This window comes from Ceratotherium simum, chromosome 27 (assembly GCF_057802395.1).
Source record: "Ceratotherium simum simum isolate JZ-2026a chromosome 27, ASM5780239v1, whole genome shotgun sequence".
Taxonomy (NCBI): Eukaryota; Metazoa; Chordata; class Mammalia; order Perissodactyla; family Rhinocerotidae; genus Ceratotherium; species Ceratotherium simum.
The window spans coordinates 13986660-14001089 of record NC_141926.1 but is presented as its reverse complement, the minus strand read 5'-3'; the positions used below and the strand labels follow the sequence as shown (position 1 = coordinate 14001089).

General features: G+C 44.1%; 1 pseudogene; it reads left to right on the top strand.

Moving 5' to 3' along the window:
• The first annotated feature begins 403 nt into the window (after positions 1-403).
• Positions 404-14430, top strand: part of LOC147913409 (uncharacterized) — a 35178-nt pseudogene continuing 21151 nt past the window's right edge.

The window sequence follows — 14430 nt, the reverse complement described above, 5'->3', positions numbered from 1 at the left end:
ACATCCAGGTACAATCATATGAGTGGTTCTCAGCAACGGAATGTGAGCACCAGTGATGGGAATCACTAAGGACTTAATTATCTTCTCTGCTTAGATTGGATGCTCGTTTAATTGGAGATGATTTTGCAGATAAGTGGAGGAAGCAGAGGGGACGAAGGAGCTTCTGTTTGTTTATTAATTCTGAGCCCTCAAAGAGCCAGGGGACCAGAGGTGTCTAATTATTGCTATGGTCTGAACGGTTGTGTTCTCCTAATATTCATATTTTGAAATCCTAACCCTCAAGGTGATGGTATTAGGAGGTAGGGCCTTTGGGAAGTGATTAGGTCATGGAATTAGCACCCTTATAAAAGAGGCGCCGGAGACATCCCTCACCCCTTCTGCCACTTGAGCATACAGTGCGAAGATGGCCGTCCATGTACCAGAAAGTGAGTTCTCACCAGATACCAAATCTGCGGCCACCTTGATCTTGGATCTCCCACCCTCTACAAGTATGAGAAATAAATTTCTGTTGTTTATAAGCCACTCGATCTATGGTATTTTGTTATAGCAGCCCAAACAGACTAAGACAGTTGTGTTGGTGATGCAAATGACTTGCTTGATATTCGTCTTCTCTATAACTGTAAGTTCCCTGAGGCCCAGAGCTGTCCCTGCCTAGTTCTCATGGTCTTTCTAAAGCTTAGCTTATGGTAGACACTTCATTAATATTTACAGAATGAATGAATGAAGTGCTGGCCGTCTTCTTCTTCACATTTACTTTCCGGTGACCCCATCAACTGATTCTTCTGCTAAGTGAATCTCTGCTTAAACCAGGTCAACATCTTTCTCGGTAAGGGATCAGGCCCATGAAGGAGGGAGTGAGACCACAGGAAAAGAAGTCTCCCCTCTGTGTCTGTGAGTCACGTGTTGTGCAATGAATAGTTGGAAAGGCTGCAAAATGAGATTAATGAAAAGTAGATGTCTATAAATAACACAGAGCTACACTGTGTCCAGGCATTGAGCTGGGTGCTTTTCCTACATTCCCTCCTTTAGTCCTCACAATAGCTCCCACATCAGAGTTATTCTCCCTACTTTACAGATGAGTCAACTGAGGCTCTGTGTGGTAAGTAAGGAGCAAAGGCAGAATTCAAATCCACGTCTTCCTCACTTCAAGCTTGTTTCCTTCCACTATTCCTTATGAAAAGAGTTCAGCAGCCTGAGGGTCAAGGTTGAGCTGCTTGATTTTAAGACGTCATTTAATTTCTCTGAGCCTCAGTCTCCTCATTTGTTGAATGGGGATAATCATGAAGCCGATTTTCAGCTCCTCTCAGGATTATTGTGAAGTCCAAATGAGAGGATGATTATGATGACAGTGTTTTGCAAACGGTTGAATCCTGCAAACATTGGTGATTTTACGGTATATCGGAGAAGCTCACATCAGACTTTGAAATTTCTGAGTTTGGGTATATGACTTTTCACAGGCTCCCTCTCAATTATTCAGAGTAGAAAGAAAGCTCTCAGTCACATGAGAGACTATTCTCTTCTACTTTCTTCTATTTTAGTACTCAACTTTCTCTTCAGCCTTGTTTGTAGGTGGGCAAACTTAAGTGAGTTTCTGTTCCTCAAATCAGTTTCTTAATTTGCGTTGGGGGAAGTGTTGCATAAGCTCATTTTATTGCTGTCCAGTCTTTCAGAAATCTTTGCTGAGAGACAACCCGGGGTTGTTGAAAGAGGCCTTGGTTGGTTGTCGCAAGCCCGGGATGGAGCTGAGCCATGACCCTTAAGTGGCTGTGTGACCTTGGTGAGCCATTTCACCTCTCTGCTTTTCAAGCTCCCCATCTGCAAAGTGATGGGTGGAGGTCTTTCTCTAAGGGCCCCCTCTCTGGTGCTCGTAAATGACTGCTCCTCAGCAACATGGCCCGCAGTGGAATCTATATTTAGTTGTGTTTGGATAATTTTCCCTTCTCTTTTTGCCTTAGAGCTTCCTACCTCCAATTACTTGTTTATTACAGTGATCACCGTTTTTTGCTCTACTGATGCGGGCGAGATGCAAATGTGCCTGTTGGGCCTTTGCTGTGTCTCCTAGGCCTGAGACTGACAGACAGGAGACAGAAGAGGTGTAGAAGTACATCTTGAGGCTGGCAGGTTTTGGGGGCAGGAAGTGTGAGTCAACACATGAGAAAAATGGGGCAAACAGCTGGAAAAGGGGGGAAGAAGATTTGAATCTAGGAAGAGGACTGAGAAATGGTTCGTTTCAGAGATCTCTGGCTCTGGGACTCCAAAGAGGGCCCGGCTGACCTGAGTGTGGCCAGGCTAGCACTACGTTTTAAAAGAAAAACAAGATCGTGTCATTCCCCTGCTTAACAGTTGTCAGTGGATTACCACCTCACTTAAAAACAAAACTATCTGAAAGTCCTTACCTTGGCTGACAAAGGCTCCCTGGTCTAAGCTTTGTTGTTTCTTCTTCTCATTTTCTACTACTCTTTTCCTTGCTCCCTGTGGGCCAGCAACACTGGTTTCTTAGTGTTCCTTAACAGGATCCTGCCTCAGGGCCTTTGCGCTTGCTGTTCCCTTTGCCTGCAACACCCTCTCTATTTATCCAAGCAACCATGTCACCTTCTCAGATGCCTTCCCTGACCACCCAAACTGAAGAAGCCAGATTTACTCCAGGCTTTCCTTGCGCCCTTGTTCAAATTTATTTTTCCTTGAAGCACTTACCAAGGCTTGACCTTTTACCATAAATGGGGCTGTTTGATGTTCATCTCCTCCACTGGTATGTGAGTGCTTCAAGGACTAGGGGCATTGTGAAGTTTTCCATAGTGTCCCCAGCACATAGTTTAGTGCCTACATTTGTAGAATGAATGAATGAGTGAATGAATGAAGATATGGATGGGTGAGGACATGCTGGGCTTACAGGAACTGTAAGCTTTGGGACTTGCTTCTGGTTGCTCAGACTCCTCCTCTGTCATCTTGGTCCTTGGCTTCTTATTTCCATGCATTTCCATGTTCTACTCTCTTCTGGTTTTCTGCTTACCCACAGTCTCAGGGGGAAATTTCCCTGCTCCATCCTGGTTCCATGGCCCCTCACAGGTCAGGCAGAGGCCTTGAGGGGAATTAGAGCAGTGCAAGAGCATGTGGAGGCTCAGGACTCTGTGGCCAAGGCCAGCCGCACTTCTGTGGGAGAACCCCCAGTCACCAGCTGGTACTGCAGGGGCCTCGCTGGCCTGGTTCTGCCCGTCAGAGGCTGAGGATTAACTGATGGGCTCTTCAACAGTCCATCTCCCAGGACTGAGTCAGGGCCTGGCACGTGGTGGGACAGGACCTAGGCCCAATGGCAAGATCACAGTCCTCACTTATTACTACAAAGCTTATAAAGCTATGACCCTTGTGGATCAGCTGCAATATATTGTTGCCTTCAAAACAAGACAGTCTAAACAACCAAAAGTTTCAAAATAACTCAGATTTGTTTCACCTATTTCTTGAATATCAGGAAACCCGTGATCACCCAACAGTAGTTCTGAAAAATCTCCCTTTTCTCTCTCCCATCCTGCAAATGTACACCTCAGGTGCTGTTCTCAAGATCCCTCACCCAAAGCACTCCCCTGCCCCTGCCCCTTCCCCTGCACACCTCTTGTTTTCCTTCTCCCCTCCCCACATCCTCCCAATTCTCTATCTCAAAAGACTCTCCTTGGAGGGAGGAGGAAGGAAAGAGATGGAACTTTTCCTTGGTGATTACAGGCCTGGGGTAAAGTCGAAGTCCTTGTTTCCTCACGCGTTAAATAGGAATAATAGCGACATCCACCTCCTAGGAGTGTGGGCGGATCAACCCAGCTAAGGGACAGGGAGCAGTGTCATCTATCAGAGCAGAGAAAGAGTTGGTTTTCTGTACATTTTCTTTCCTCTCTGCTGAGGTTGCCCCCAGATCAAGCAGGAGCAGAAACAGACTCTTGGATGCCACTGACCTAGATGAAAGAAAGATCTGGATGGTTACTCCCAGGGTCAGACTCTGCTTCCCAAGAGGAGATACAACTGGTGGCTGGGAAGGAGAAAGGAGCAGGAGGCCTTGGTGGCAGAAGGTCTTGGGGGATGCGAAGGGAAGCTGTGGAGGGAGCAGAGTCCCCAGACCAGAGGTAGGTGTGAGGGATCCACCTGTGGACTCCCACCAAGTGAGAAGAGAGGTGGGTGGGGCATGAAGGGAAACTTGCCCCTGACCAAGGTCAAGCTGAACTGAGGGAATTTCCCTCTGAGCTGGGATGATTGGACACAACCACGGTGACTGTTACATGTGATGCAAGGGCTATAATCTGTTCTTGGCCTGATAATCCATGTTTGTTGTTTTTCTTTTCTGCTGGTCAACTTCAGCTTTATGGTTACACGTGCTCCCAGGAAGGGATGTGGCGTTGCCCTACAAGACCCTTCTGTGACTTTCCTGAGAGGTCACCCCCCGGCCTGACATCACAGGTCATCTGTGGCCTTGAGGAGGGAGATGGGAGCAGCAAGGCTTTTAGCTTGATGGAAAAATCTTTGTTAGCCTATGCAGAAGAGAAGCGGGAGCCTTGTTAAGTATCCCATCCGGGCACAGGATGCAGGGAACCAGCGGGATATAGGGAACAGGTTCACCTCCCTTCACGGGGCAGGAGGAGGGCAGGAAGGGGCTCCTGTGGATTGGAAGCCCAAGCCCTGTCCACCAAATGACAGGGCTGTTTCCTTCTCCTACCATCTTCTCTCGCCATCAGGATGGACAAGAGCTAACCATAACATATTTGCTTATTCTTTTTTTCTTCAATATGAGAAATAAAACATTGCAGATAGAGTAGAAGTCCCACTGGTCCTTCCCCAGTCCCTACATCCTCTCCTTCTAAGATAACCTCTGCTATAAATTTGCCAAGTATCCTTCTGGCCCATTAAAAAAATATATTATATACCTTTAAATCTATTTTCCATGAGCAAAATATAACATTTTATGTGTTTATAAAGTACATGATACTACACTGAATGTTCACTTAGGAACTTACTTTTTTCAATCAATATTATATTTTTGGGATCTAACCCATAATACACACACACACACACACACACACGCACGCACACACACACAAGCACAGAGATCTAGTTAATGTCTTTTTATTGCTGTATAGAATTCTATCCTATGGATATGTCATATTTTATTTATCTATCTGTATACTGATTTTTTTTAAAAATAATTTTATTTATTTATTTATTTTCCCCCCAAAGCCCCAGTAGATAGTTGTATGTCATAGCTGCACATCCTTCTAGTTGCTGTATGTGGGACGCGGCCTCAGCATGGCCGGAGAAGCGGTGCGTCGGTGCGCGCCCAGGATCCGAACCCGGGCCTCCAGCAGCGGAGAGTGCGCACTTAACCGCTAAGCCATGGGGCCAGCCGTACACTGATGTTTTGATGTCTAGACTGTTCCTGGGTATTTTTGGATACACAAACACTCTTCAGTGAACATCCTGGTCCAGCTCTCCTCGTGCATGTGGGTGAGAAGGTCCTGCAATCACATCTCTTGGCTCTCATTTTTGCTCTGCAGTTCATCACAAATTAGAAGCTCACTACTGCTCCAAAAGCACACAAATCAGGCTGTGTCAGGACACCTACATGTATCAGCTGTCTGTATTTGAATCCCCAGTGATTTATAAGGGTTGCTCTCTAACAGATTTCTTTTCATAACTAGAGGGGGACCTTGCAGCAATTCCTTCAATCACCTACTGCTGGGGATCAACACATCTTTCAATGCAGTTGACTCTGCCACAAGGCAGGAGGCCCCCAGAGGTATAAGTTTTGGTCTTGTCAGTCCTTGGTCAAGCAAGATACAATGGCTGATGAAGATGAGGCCGTGGCCTTCATGCTGGGGACTGTCAGGGCCTGCAGAGGAAGGTGTGACCTCTCAAGAAACCCACCTGCTTTTCTGAGGACTGTCCTGTTTAGTTGTGCAGGAGGTGAAGGAAACTAATGCTTTTGGAAAAGTCCTGTTTATATAAAAGTAACCGGTTTAAAATTTAGTGAGATTCAAGCTGTAGCCGGGAAGCATCATTTGGGCCAATCGTGTTCAATCCTGCTTCCACCCTGATGTGTGCATAACCCGTTCTTTCTTAAGAGCACCACTGAACGCTGATGTCTGGTTTTATAGGTGCCCAGGTTTTATAGGCACCAAAGGCCCTTTGCCGTTAATTAGTTGTTATGCTATATAACAATTTTATGTGGCAGATAATGATGCCCAATTTAGAGATGAGGAGGAGGAGGTTTGAAGATGCCAAGTACCTTGCCTGGGGCCAGATTCTTTTAAGAGAGCCAGGGAAATATATTACAAAACCCAGTTTTTAATTATTCACTTTTCTGTAAACCATGCAGATGGTTAGGTCCATTGTAAGGGTTGTGAACTTATTGGTGGATATCATCTCAAACACAGAAGAGAAGCTATAGGGATGTTGCCCCCAAAGAGCCTGCTCCTTGCTAGGTCCACAGGTCTTTGCAGGGATGTGTCTGTTGATGTCCTCTGCTCTCTTATCTATCTTATCTGGCTGGGGGCTTCTCTCCCACCCACCCCTGCCACTGCCAAACAAGTGTTCCTCCACACAGCTTTTGTTTGATTAGTCCTTTGCTCAAAAGTTACCATGGTAAGTGATGTGAAGAAAGGCAACTTGTACATACAACTGGGGGGCCAGTGAGTCCATTTGATCATTTTAGAAAATTTGGGAGTACCTAGAAAAGCTGGAGGTATACCGCGTTTCAGAAGGTCTTGCACAGGTGCGACAGAGACACGCCCTTGAATGTCCTTGTCAGCATTTTTGTTAGAGTAAGAAAATGGGAATCAACCCAAATGTTCACTAACCAGAGAGTGGCTGGAAAAGTATGGGATACATTCATTCAATGGAATACGGCGCTAAGGAGTAGCGAAGATAAATGAACTAGAGCCAACGCATCACCACGGGTGAATCTCTGGAACACAAAGTTGAACGAAAAAAGAAAGTCACAGAAAAATAAGTACAGTGTGATTGCATTTATGCACTATTCAAGAATCAGCAGACTAAACAATATATATAAGGGAACACACAAATGTAGCTAAACTATCAAGATAAATGAGGGAATGATATGTTCTCAGATCAGGCTGGTGGTTCCCTGTGATGGGGAGGGAAAGAGAGAGACGGGGTTGGGTCTGTGAGGGTTCCTGCTGCAGTGGTGATGTTCAGTTTCTTAAGATGCGTAATGGGTCCATAAGGAGTTGTTTTATTCTTCTTCTTTAGATCTTGCATCTACTACACACACACACACACATACACACACACCCCCCCTACATAAATACACATATATTCTTTATTTTGTATGAAATATTTAGTAATAGAAAAATACAAAAATAAACAACCTCTATGAGACTCTGTCTTTTCCCATAGCACCTGCATTTCTGTCTAACTTGCAGGCCCTTCACAGTCTGGTCCCCCCAGCCTTGTAACATCAGCCTATAATAATATTACCTTGTGCCAGGAACTGTCCCAAGTGCTTTATGTTGTATTACCATATTTAATCCTAACAACAACTCTATAAGACAGATACTATTATCATTCACATTTTATGTGTGAGGCAATAGGCCCAGAGAGGCGAAGTAACCTGCTCAAGTTCCTGTGGCTAGTCAATGGCAGAGGTAGTGCTTGAACCTGTATGGTCTCATGTAAGAGTCTAACTGTTGATTTTTCCCCTAGCTCACCCTGCTGTCTGGTTGTGCCTATCTTCTCACTCTTTTATGCACATTCTCACCTTTCTTGCCCATGCCTTCACGTGTATGCTCCTCTGATTAGAATGGTCTTTCTCAAGTATGTGCTGTAGAACACAGGGACCTTGAGATCCTCAGTTAAAGAAAAGAAGGTGCCAATGTTAAATAAATGGAGGAGACATTGAAGAGTAAAACCCACTCTCAATAGTTACAACGCTTATCAGCTATTAGGCAATCTAAGATGTCTGGAATAAAGAAGTCCTGGAATAAAGAAACCTGATTAACTTTGCTCAGCCCAGCAATTCCCAAACTTATTTACCACAGAACATTTTTCCCCCTGTAACAATACTTGCTATTCTGTTGAACCAGTGTTCCAAGGAACCCACTTTGAGAAATGCTGACAAGCATTTGTCTAATCATCCCTCCTCTTTCCCAGTCCTCATTTATACCCTTCTCCTCTGAAACTCTACAATCCTTCTAATTTGTGTTAAGCACCCTAGCTCTGAAGTATATACTAATATATATATATATAAATCCAGGTTGGTTTAAAGATTTCTCTTGTGGGCTAGGCTTTTATTCCTCAGTGGAGTGTTAGATTCCTTGTGGGCAGGGACTAAATCTTGGACTCCTTCTCTGCCTCTCTCAGCCACCAGCTGTGACTACAGTGCTGGGCACTTGGTAAGTTCTCAAAACACAGAGAAAGGAGGCAATGATTTGAGTGATCTAGGAGAGAATATCACATGCTTTACTGCAGGAAATTGGGCATTCAAAGCCTTGTGTTCAGGGGTCTCTGGATACCTCCAGTCTTGGAGAAGCTACAGAGAACACAGCAGAAGCCCGTTGATCAGACTGGGACCCAGGGGCAGACTGTGGCAATGTTCCTCAACGATGGGACTACTGGGTGACACATGGTTCAATTCTACATTGTGTAGGACTTTCCTGAATGTTGCAGGATATTTAGCATCCCTAGTTTCCCCGTAAATGTCAGAAACCACCCTAAGTCATTTTACCAATCAAGAATGCTCGCGTGCATTCTCAAATATCTCCCCACGGGGTGGTAATGCTCTCAGCTCATCCTTAAATATCACCAGTCTAAGGTTAGAATGGGTCCTAAGACCAGGGGCAGCTCTAAGCCTGGGGATACCAGCCAGTGCCCTAGGAGTAAAAAGATGGAGTGTATAGAGGTAGGCCTGAGAAGTACAAAATATTTGTTCTTAATAAAAATGGAACTTATTTTCCAAGGCTTCTGTGTCATAGTTTATGCAGTGGTTCCTCCATTCTCCCAGCCATCTTTCCTCTTTTTTCCTTCCTCCCTCTCAATTTTATTCTGTTTTCTCTTTCCCTTTACCACGACCCTAGCTGAGACCCTTGTGACTTCTTTCATGGATGGTTGTAAGGGCCACCTAAATGGCTATTCTTTATCCTGCCCCTTCCTTCCTCTGAATGCCCTACACGCACCTTTTGAAGCCTCCTTTAAAACTCGGACCTGATCATGTATGTCACTGTCCAGTTAAGGAGCCTTCTGGGGTCCCCACTGCCAGCCCAGTGACGGCCAAATTTGGCTGGTGCTGAAGACCCGCAGGCAACTCTTCTGGGGTACTCCTCCAGCTTTATGTCCCAGCTCGAGAGCCTAGAATTCTCTTGGTTTCAGGGTATTCCTTCCGTCCCTCTTCACCAACTGTTTCTGCAACCTCTATGTCCTCAAGGACCAATTCATACCCTTCACTTTAGGCATCCACATCCTTTAAGGACCAGTTACTATGCCATTCTATCCATGATCTGGTAAAGCACAATGGCAAATATGACAGCTTCTCGAAAACTTTTTGAAATATTCAATTACCGATTTCATGTGGCATTCCTATGCAGCAGACATTATAAAGATTTAGATGTTCTTCATCTTCTTTTAGCCATGAAATTGTCACTTTTATTCGAGGACCATATCTGGATTTGGGTAGTTAGTGATGGAAAAAAGTAAATCTCAAACATAAAAGGAATTTGTTTCTCTCAGTCAACATGGCTTTCTCGAAAAATAAAATATTGGGTTTTCTAATATGGGAGTATTCTTAATTATGACAAGTTAAACCGTTCATCATGTGGAATTTCTATCCCAAGAGCATTTTACAAAACTTAAGGGAATACTGATTCAGTGCTTTATACTGTCCAGCTGAAAAATCTCAGTTAATGCATAAGCCCAGTGTGAACAGCAGAGGGCTCTTATGTACATAATAAAAAAATTTAACTGCTTTTAAAGAGCATAAACACAAGTGTGCAAACCATATGTCATCATCTATGTGCCTCTGTCAGGATAAGTTTTGACAGGTATCATTACTATGCTCATGGCCACCATCGTCCAGGCCTTTCTATTTCCCAGTGTTGTTAAAAGGAGCAAAATGTGACACAAACAGCCTGTGGGGAAGTGTTGTAGCAACTCTAAGGCGAGATACACATGCAAAGTATTATTATTGATCAGTATAACTGTGGAAGTAATAACTACCTCACAAGATTGCTGAGAGGTTAATGAGGCAAGGCACACAGAAGATGCTCCGTGAGCTGTAAGATGCTGTGCAAATGTGTGCTTGTTGGTTATATGCGTGGAACACTCAGCTGTTTCTCCAGGCCTGCCCTTTCTCTAGAATTTCGGGCCTGCATCTCCCAAGTCCTCCTAGGAATTCCTGCAGTGTTGAATAGGTGCTTTGAAATTAGTGGGGCTGAAACAGAACTCTTGATTCACTACCTACCCCACTTCCCAAAGGGAAATAACACTTTACTCCATCCTTGGTCTGTCCCATTTCCATAAATGGCACCAGTATCCACCGAGCTGCTCAGGCCAAAAATCAACCCTTGATTCTGCTTTTTCCTGTTCCACTAACCCAGGGTAGGTCCTGCCCACTCTCCTTCTGAGACATGTCCCGACACTGCCCACCTCTCTCTGTCCTCTCTGCTTCCAGCCTTGCGCAAGCCACTCTGATTGCTGGCTTGGACTTCTGTCAAGAGCCTCCTTCACAGGCCCCCTGTTACTTCTCTTGCCCCTTTCAACCCATTCCTCAAACACTGCTATGGTTGTTTAAAAACAAATCACATCATGCCACTCCCTTGCTGAAACCACCATCAACCACCCTAAAGTCTCCACCATTGCACTTAAAACAAAAGCCAAGATCCTTTCCTTGGTTTAGAAAGTCGCACCTGGTCACACTCATCCTGCGTTTGTAGACTCCTCTCCCACCCTCCTCCTTTCTGTATTCGGCTCCAGCCTCCTCTTTCCGTGCTGTGGACGCTGCACTTGTGGGCTCCTCATCTTCTCATGGCCGGCTCCTTTGATGCATCCGAGTCTGGGCTTAAACGTCATCTACTCAGTGAGGCCCTGCCTGATCTCCCAACCTAAAGTCATGAGCATCACTCTTTTCCACTCACCCTACCTGAACTCTCTATGAAATACCACTAGCTGATATTACTTACAAAACACATCATGTCCTTAATAAAGCATTTACAATCAAATCTCATCTAATGACGTAGTTCCGTTAACCGTATCATTGAGGTGGTGTACTATACTTTTTTGGGATTACAGAATATAGGAGAAGCGTTTTTTCGTTTTGTTTTGTTTTTAAAGCAAAAGCATGTATTTTGTAATGGAGATGTCATCCACTACCCCTTAGTGTTATCACTCCACTCAGAGAGGCAATGGTTTCAGAATCTGGGAAAAAGTCCAAGCAAAATATGACTACAAATGAGTTATCCTTGGAAACTAAAAGAGACTGGCAGGGACATCACTAAAGTGGAATCAGACTTCTTACTTTAGAGCTATCCCTGGCATATTTCATGTGTTCATCCCTTTAGTTATTTCTCAGCAAACATTTATTGAGCATCTAGCTATGCCAAACGCTGAGGAAGTCGTGATAAATCAAATCAGCCCCCCGGCCACTTTCCCTGCATGGGCTTCTCTCTCCTCCCAACCCAGCCTCCTCTTCCTTTTGTTAAAACATAGTATGTGAATACATAACACTTTCTAAGCTTATTCCTAAATATGTGTTTTGGTTATTTGCAAGGCTGCTACAATTAGTAGCCAGCAGATAACAATCATAATAATTTCCAGTGAGAACTTGAACCATTACATGGTCTTAGGAAGTGCTTATACCAGCTTTTTTAAGGAAGGAATCCACGGTAGGCCTAGGAAAATTAACCAAGGCCATACATGCCAATGGTAATCTCTTGGAAGATTCACAAGACAAATAAACCGTGTGCTTGGAACCCTCCCACTTTCAGGCATCATAATCCTGACTCAAATGTGTCTGCCTTCTGGCTTCCTGAGACAACCCCTCCAACTACAGCAACTCCCTACCCCCAAAGCTATTCTTCTTCATGGGTTTCTCCTCCAGTGCCACCCTTCCCTTCCCACCTTCAATGAAAACTCCCCAGTATTTGGAGTAATATTTGATTACGGTACTTTACACACATGTGTGAATGAAAAATAACCTTCACTTACCCAATTATATTTTTCCTTTGAGACAGAACCTTAATGAAACTCTTATTAGGAAAATTTATTTAATCAATATTTTAGAGCAGGGTGTTAGAAGCCTCTCTGTTTCTTTCTGCTTACTAGCTGTGTTATCTCGGGAAAGTCACATAACCTCTCTGTGTTTCAGTTTCCTTACATGTAAATGGGATCATAAAAGTACCTGCCCCACAGGTTGTGGTGGGAATTAAATTAATTAATGCATGTAAAACATTTGCAATAGAGCCAGGCATAGAGAGATTCTACATATGTAATAGCTATTACTGCTGTCACCACCACCACTACCATCATCCCTGTCACCACCATCACCACCACCACCACCACCATCATCATCATCACCACCATCATCACTCTCATCACCATCACCATCATTATCACCGTCATCGCCATCATCACCATCACCTCCACCACCATCATCATCACCATCATCACTCTCATCACCATCACCATCATCATCACCATCATCACCATCACCACCACCACCATCATCATTATCACCATCATCACTCTCATCACCATCACCATCATTATCACCATCATCACCATCACCGCCACCATCATCATCATCATCACCATCATCACTCTCATCACCATCACCATCATTATCACCATCATCACCATCACCGCCACCATCATCATCATCATCACCATCATCACTCTCATCACCATCACCATCATTATCACCATCATCACCATCACCGCCACCATCATCATCATCATCACCATCATCACTCTCATCACCATCACCATCATTATCACCATCATCACCATCACCGCCACCATCATCATCATCATCACCATCATCACTCTCATCACCATCACCATCATTATCACCATCATCACCATCAACGCCACCATCATCATCATCATCACCATCATTACTCTCATCACCATCACCATCATTATCACCATCATTGCCATCATCACCATCACCACCACCACCATCATCATCATCATCATCAGCAGCAGCAGCAGCCAGAGCATTTTTCCTCCATCATCATCAGGTCTCAGAGCAACTTGACTCTTATCTCCTTACTCTTCCCTTTCCCCTCCGCAAATTCAATCTCAGATAAGTTTGTTGCTTATTAACATCACCAGAGGGCAGACTATGAAAGGAAAATGTGGTCACAATTGATAAATGTAAGAGTTCTACTCGATTCTTGAATTTTGGTGCCGGCTGTGTGTAAATTCCTCCAGACTGCTCCCCAAACCAGGCTTTATATATCTGCTCAGCAGTTCTATTTTTTTCTATTTCTCTGTCACAGTGAGTTTTTCTTGTTCAGTGAAATACATATGGTTTTGAATATTTGAACCCAGTGTTTTCCTCTTTGCTCTATGTTCTGAAATGTTTTGCAAAATGTGGGAAAATGGAGCTTGATATAAGTCAATTGTGTTTTATCCTGCCGAAAGGCTATTTTGATTTTGGGCTTCAGTCATAGGCGAAAGATGTCCAGAGCAGGGGGTTTATGTTTCTGGGGTCTGCAGACTTGTGGCACATGGGCCTCCTTTTCCTCCTCTCTTGCCCATGGAAGGTGTCGTCGATAGATTGGGGCTTTTTTCCTTGCTGAGTCCAAAGGAAGTTTTAGACACCTTCTCATCATAGTGCTTCAGTCAACTTCTAGCAGTCAATGGCACAGATAAAACCAATTGGCAGCCCTCAGATTTTCTACTTCACACTTCTCCCATCGCTCCCCATTCCAAGTATAGTGTTTGGATCAGGGCCTCCTATTTTAAGAAGCATATATGTACAATGAGGCTTAATCGAGCAGTTCTATTTTCAGAGGGAAATTTGTGGGGCATTTTTTTGTGTGTGCATGTATGTTGTGTATTTTATTTTTTTCTATGTTATCAGCTTCTCCATTTTCTTTTGGTGGTAAAATATATATAACGTAAAATTCACTATTTTAACTGTTTTTAAGTGTACAGTTCAGTGGTATTAAGTGCATTCACACTGTTGTGCAGCCATCGCCACCATCCATCCCCAGAGCTTTTTCATCATCTTAAACTGAAGCTCTGTGCCCATTTAACGTTAACTCCTGGCTCTACTCTGCCAGCTCCTGGTACTCACCGTTCTCCTTTCTGTTTCTATGAATTTGACTACTCTAGATACCTCGTATAAGTGGAATCATACAATATTTGTCATTTTGTGAGCGGCTTATTTCCCTTAGCATAATATCTTCAAGGTTTATCCATGTTGCAGCATGTATCAGAATT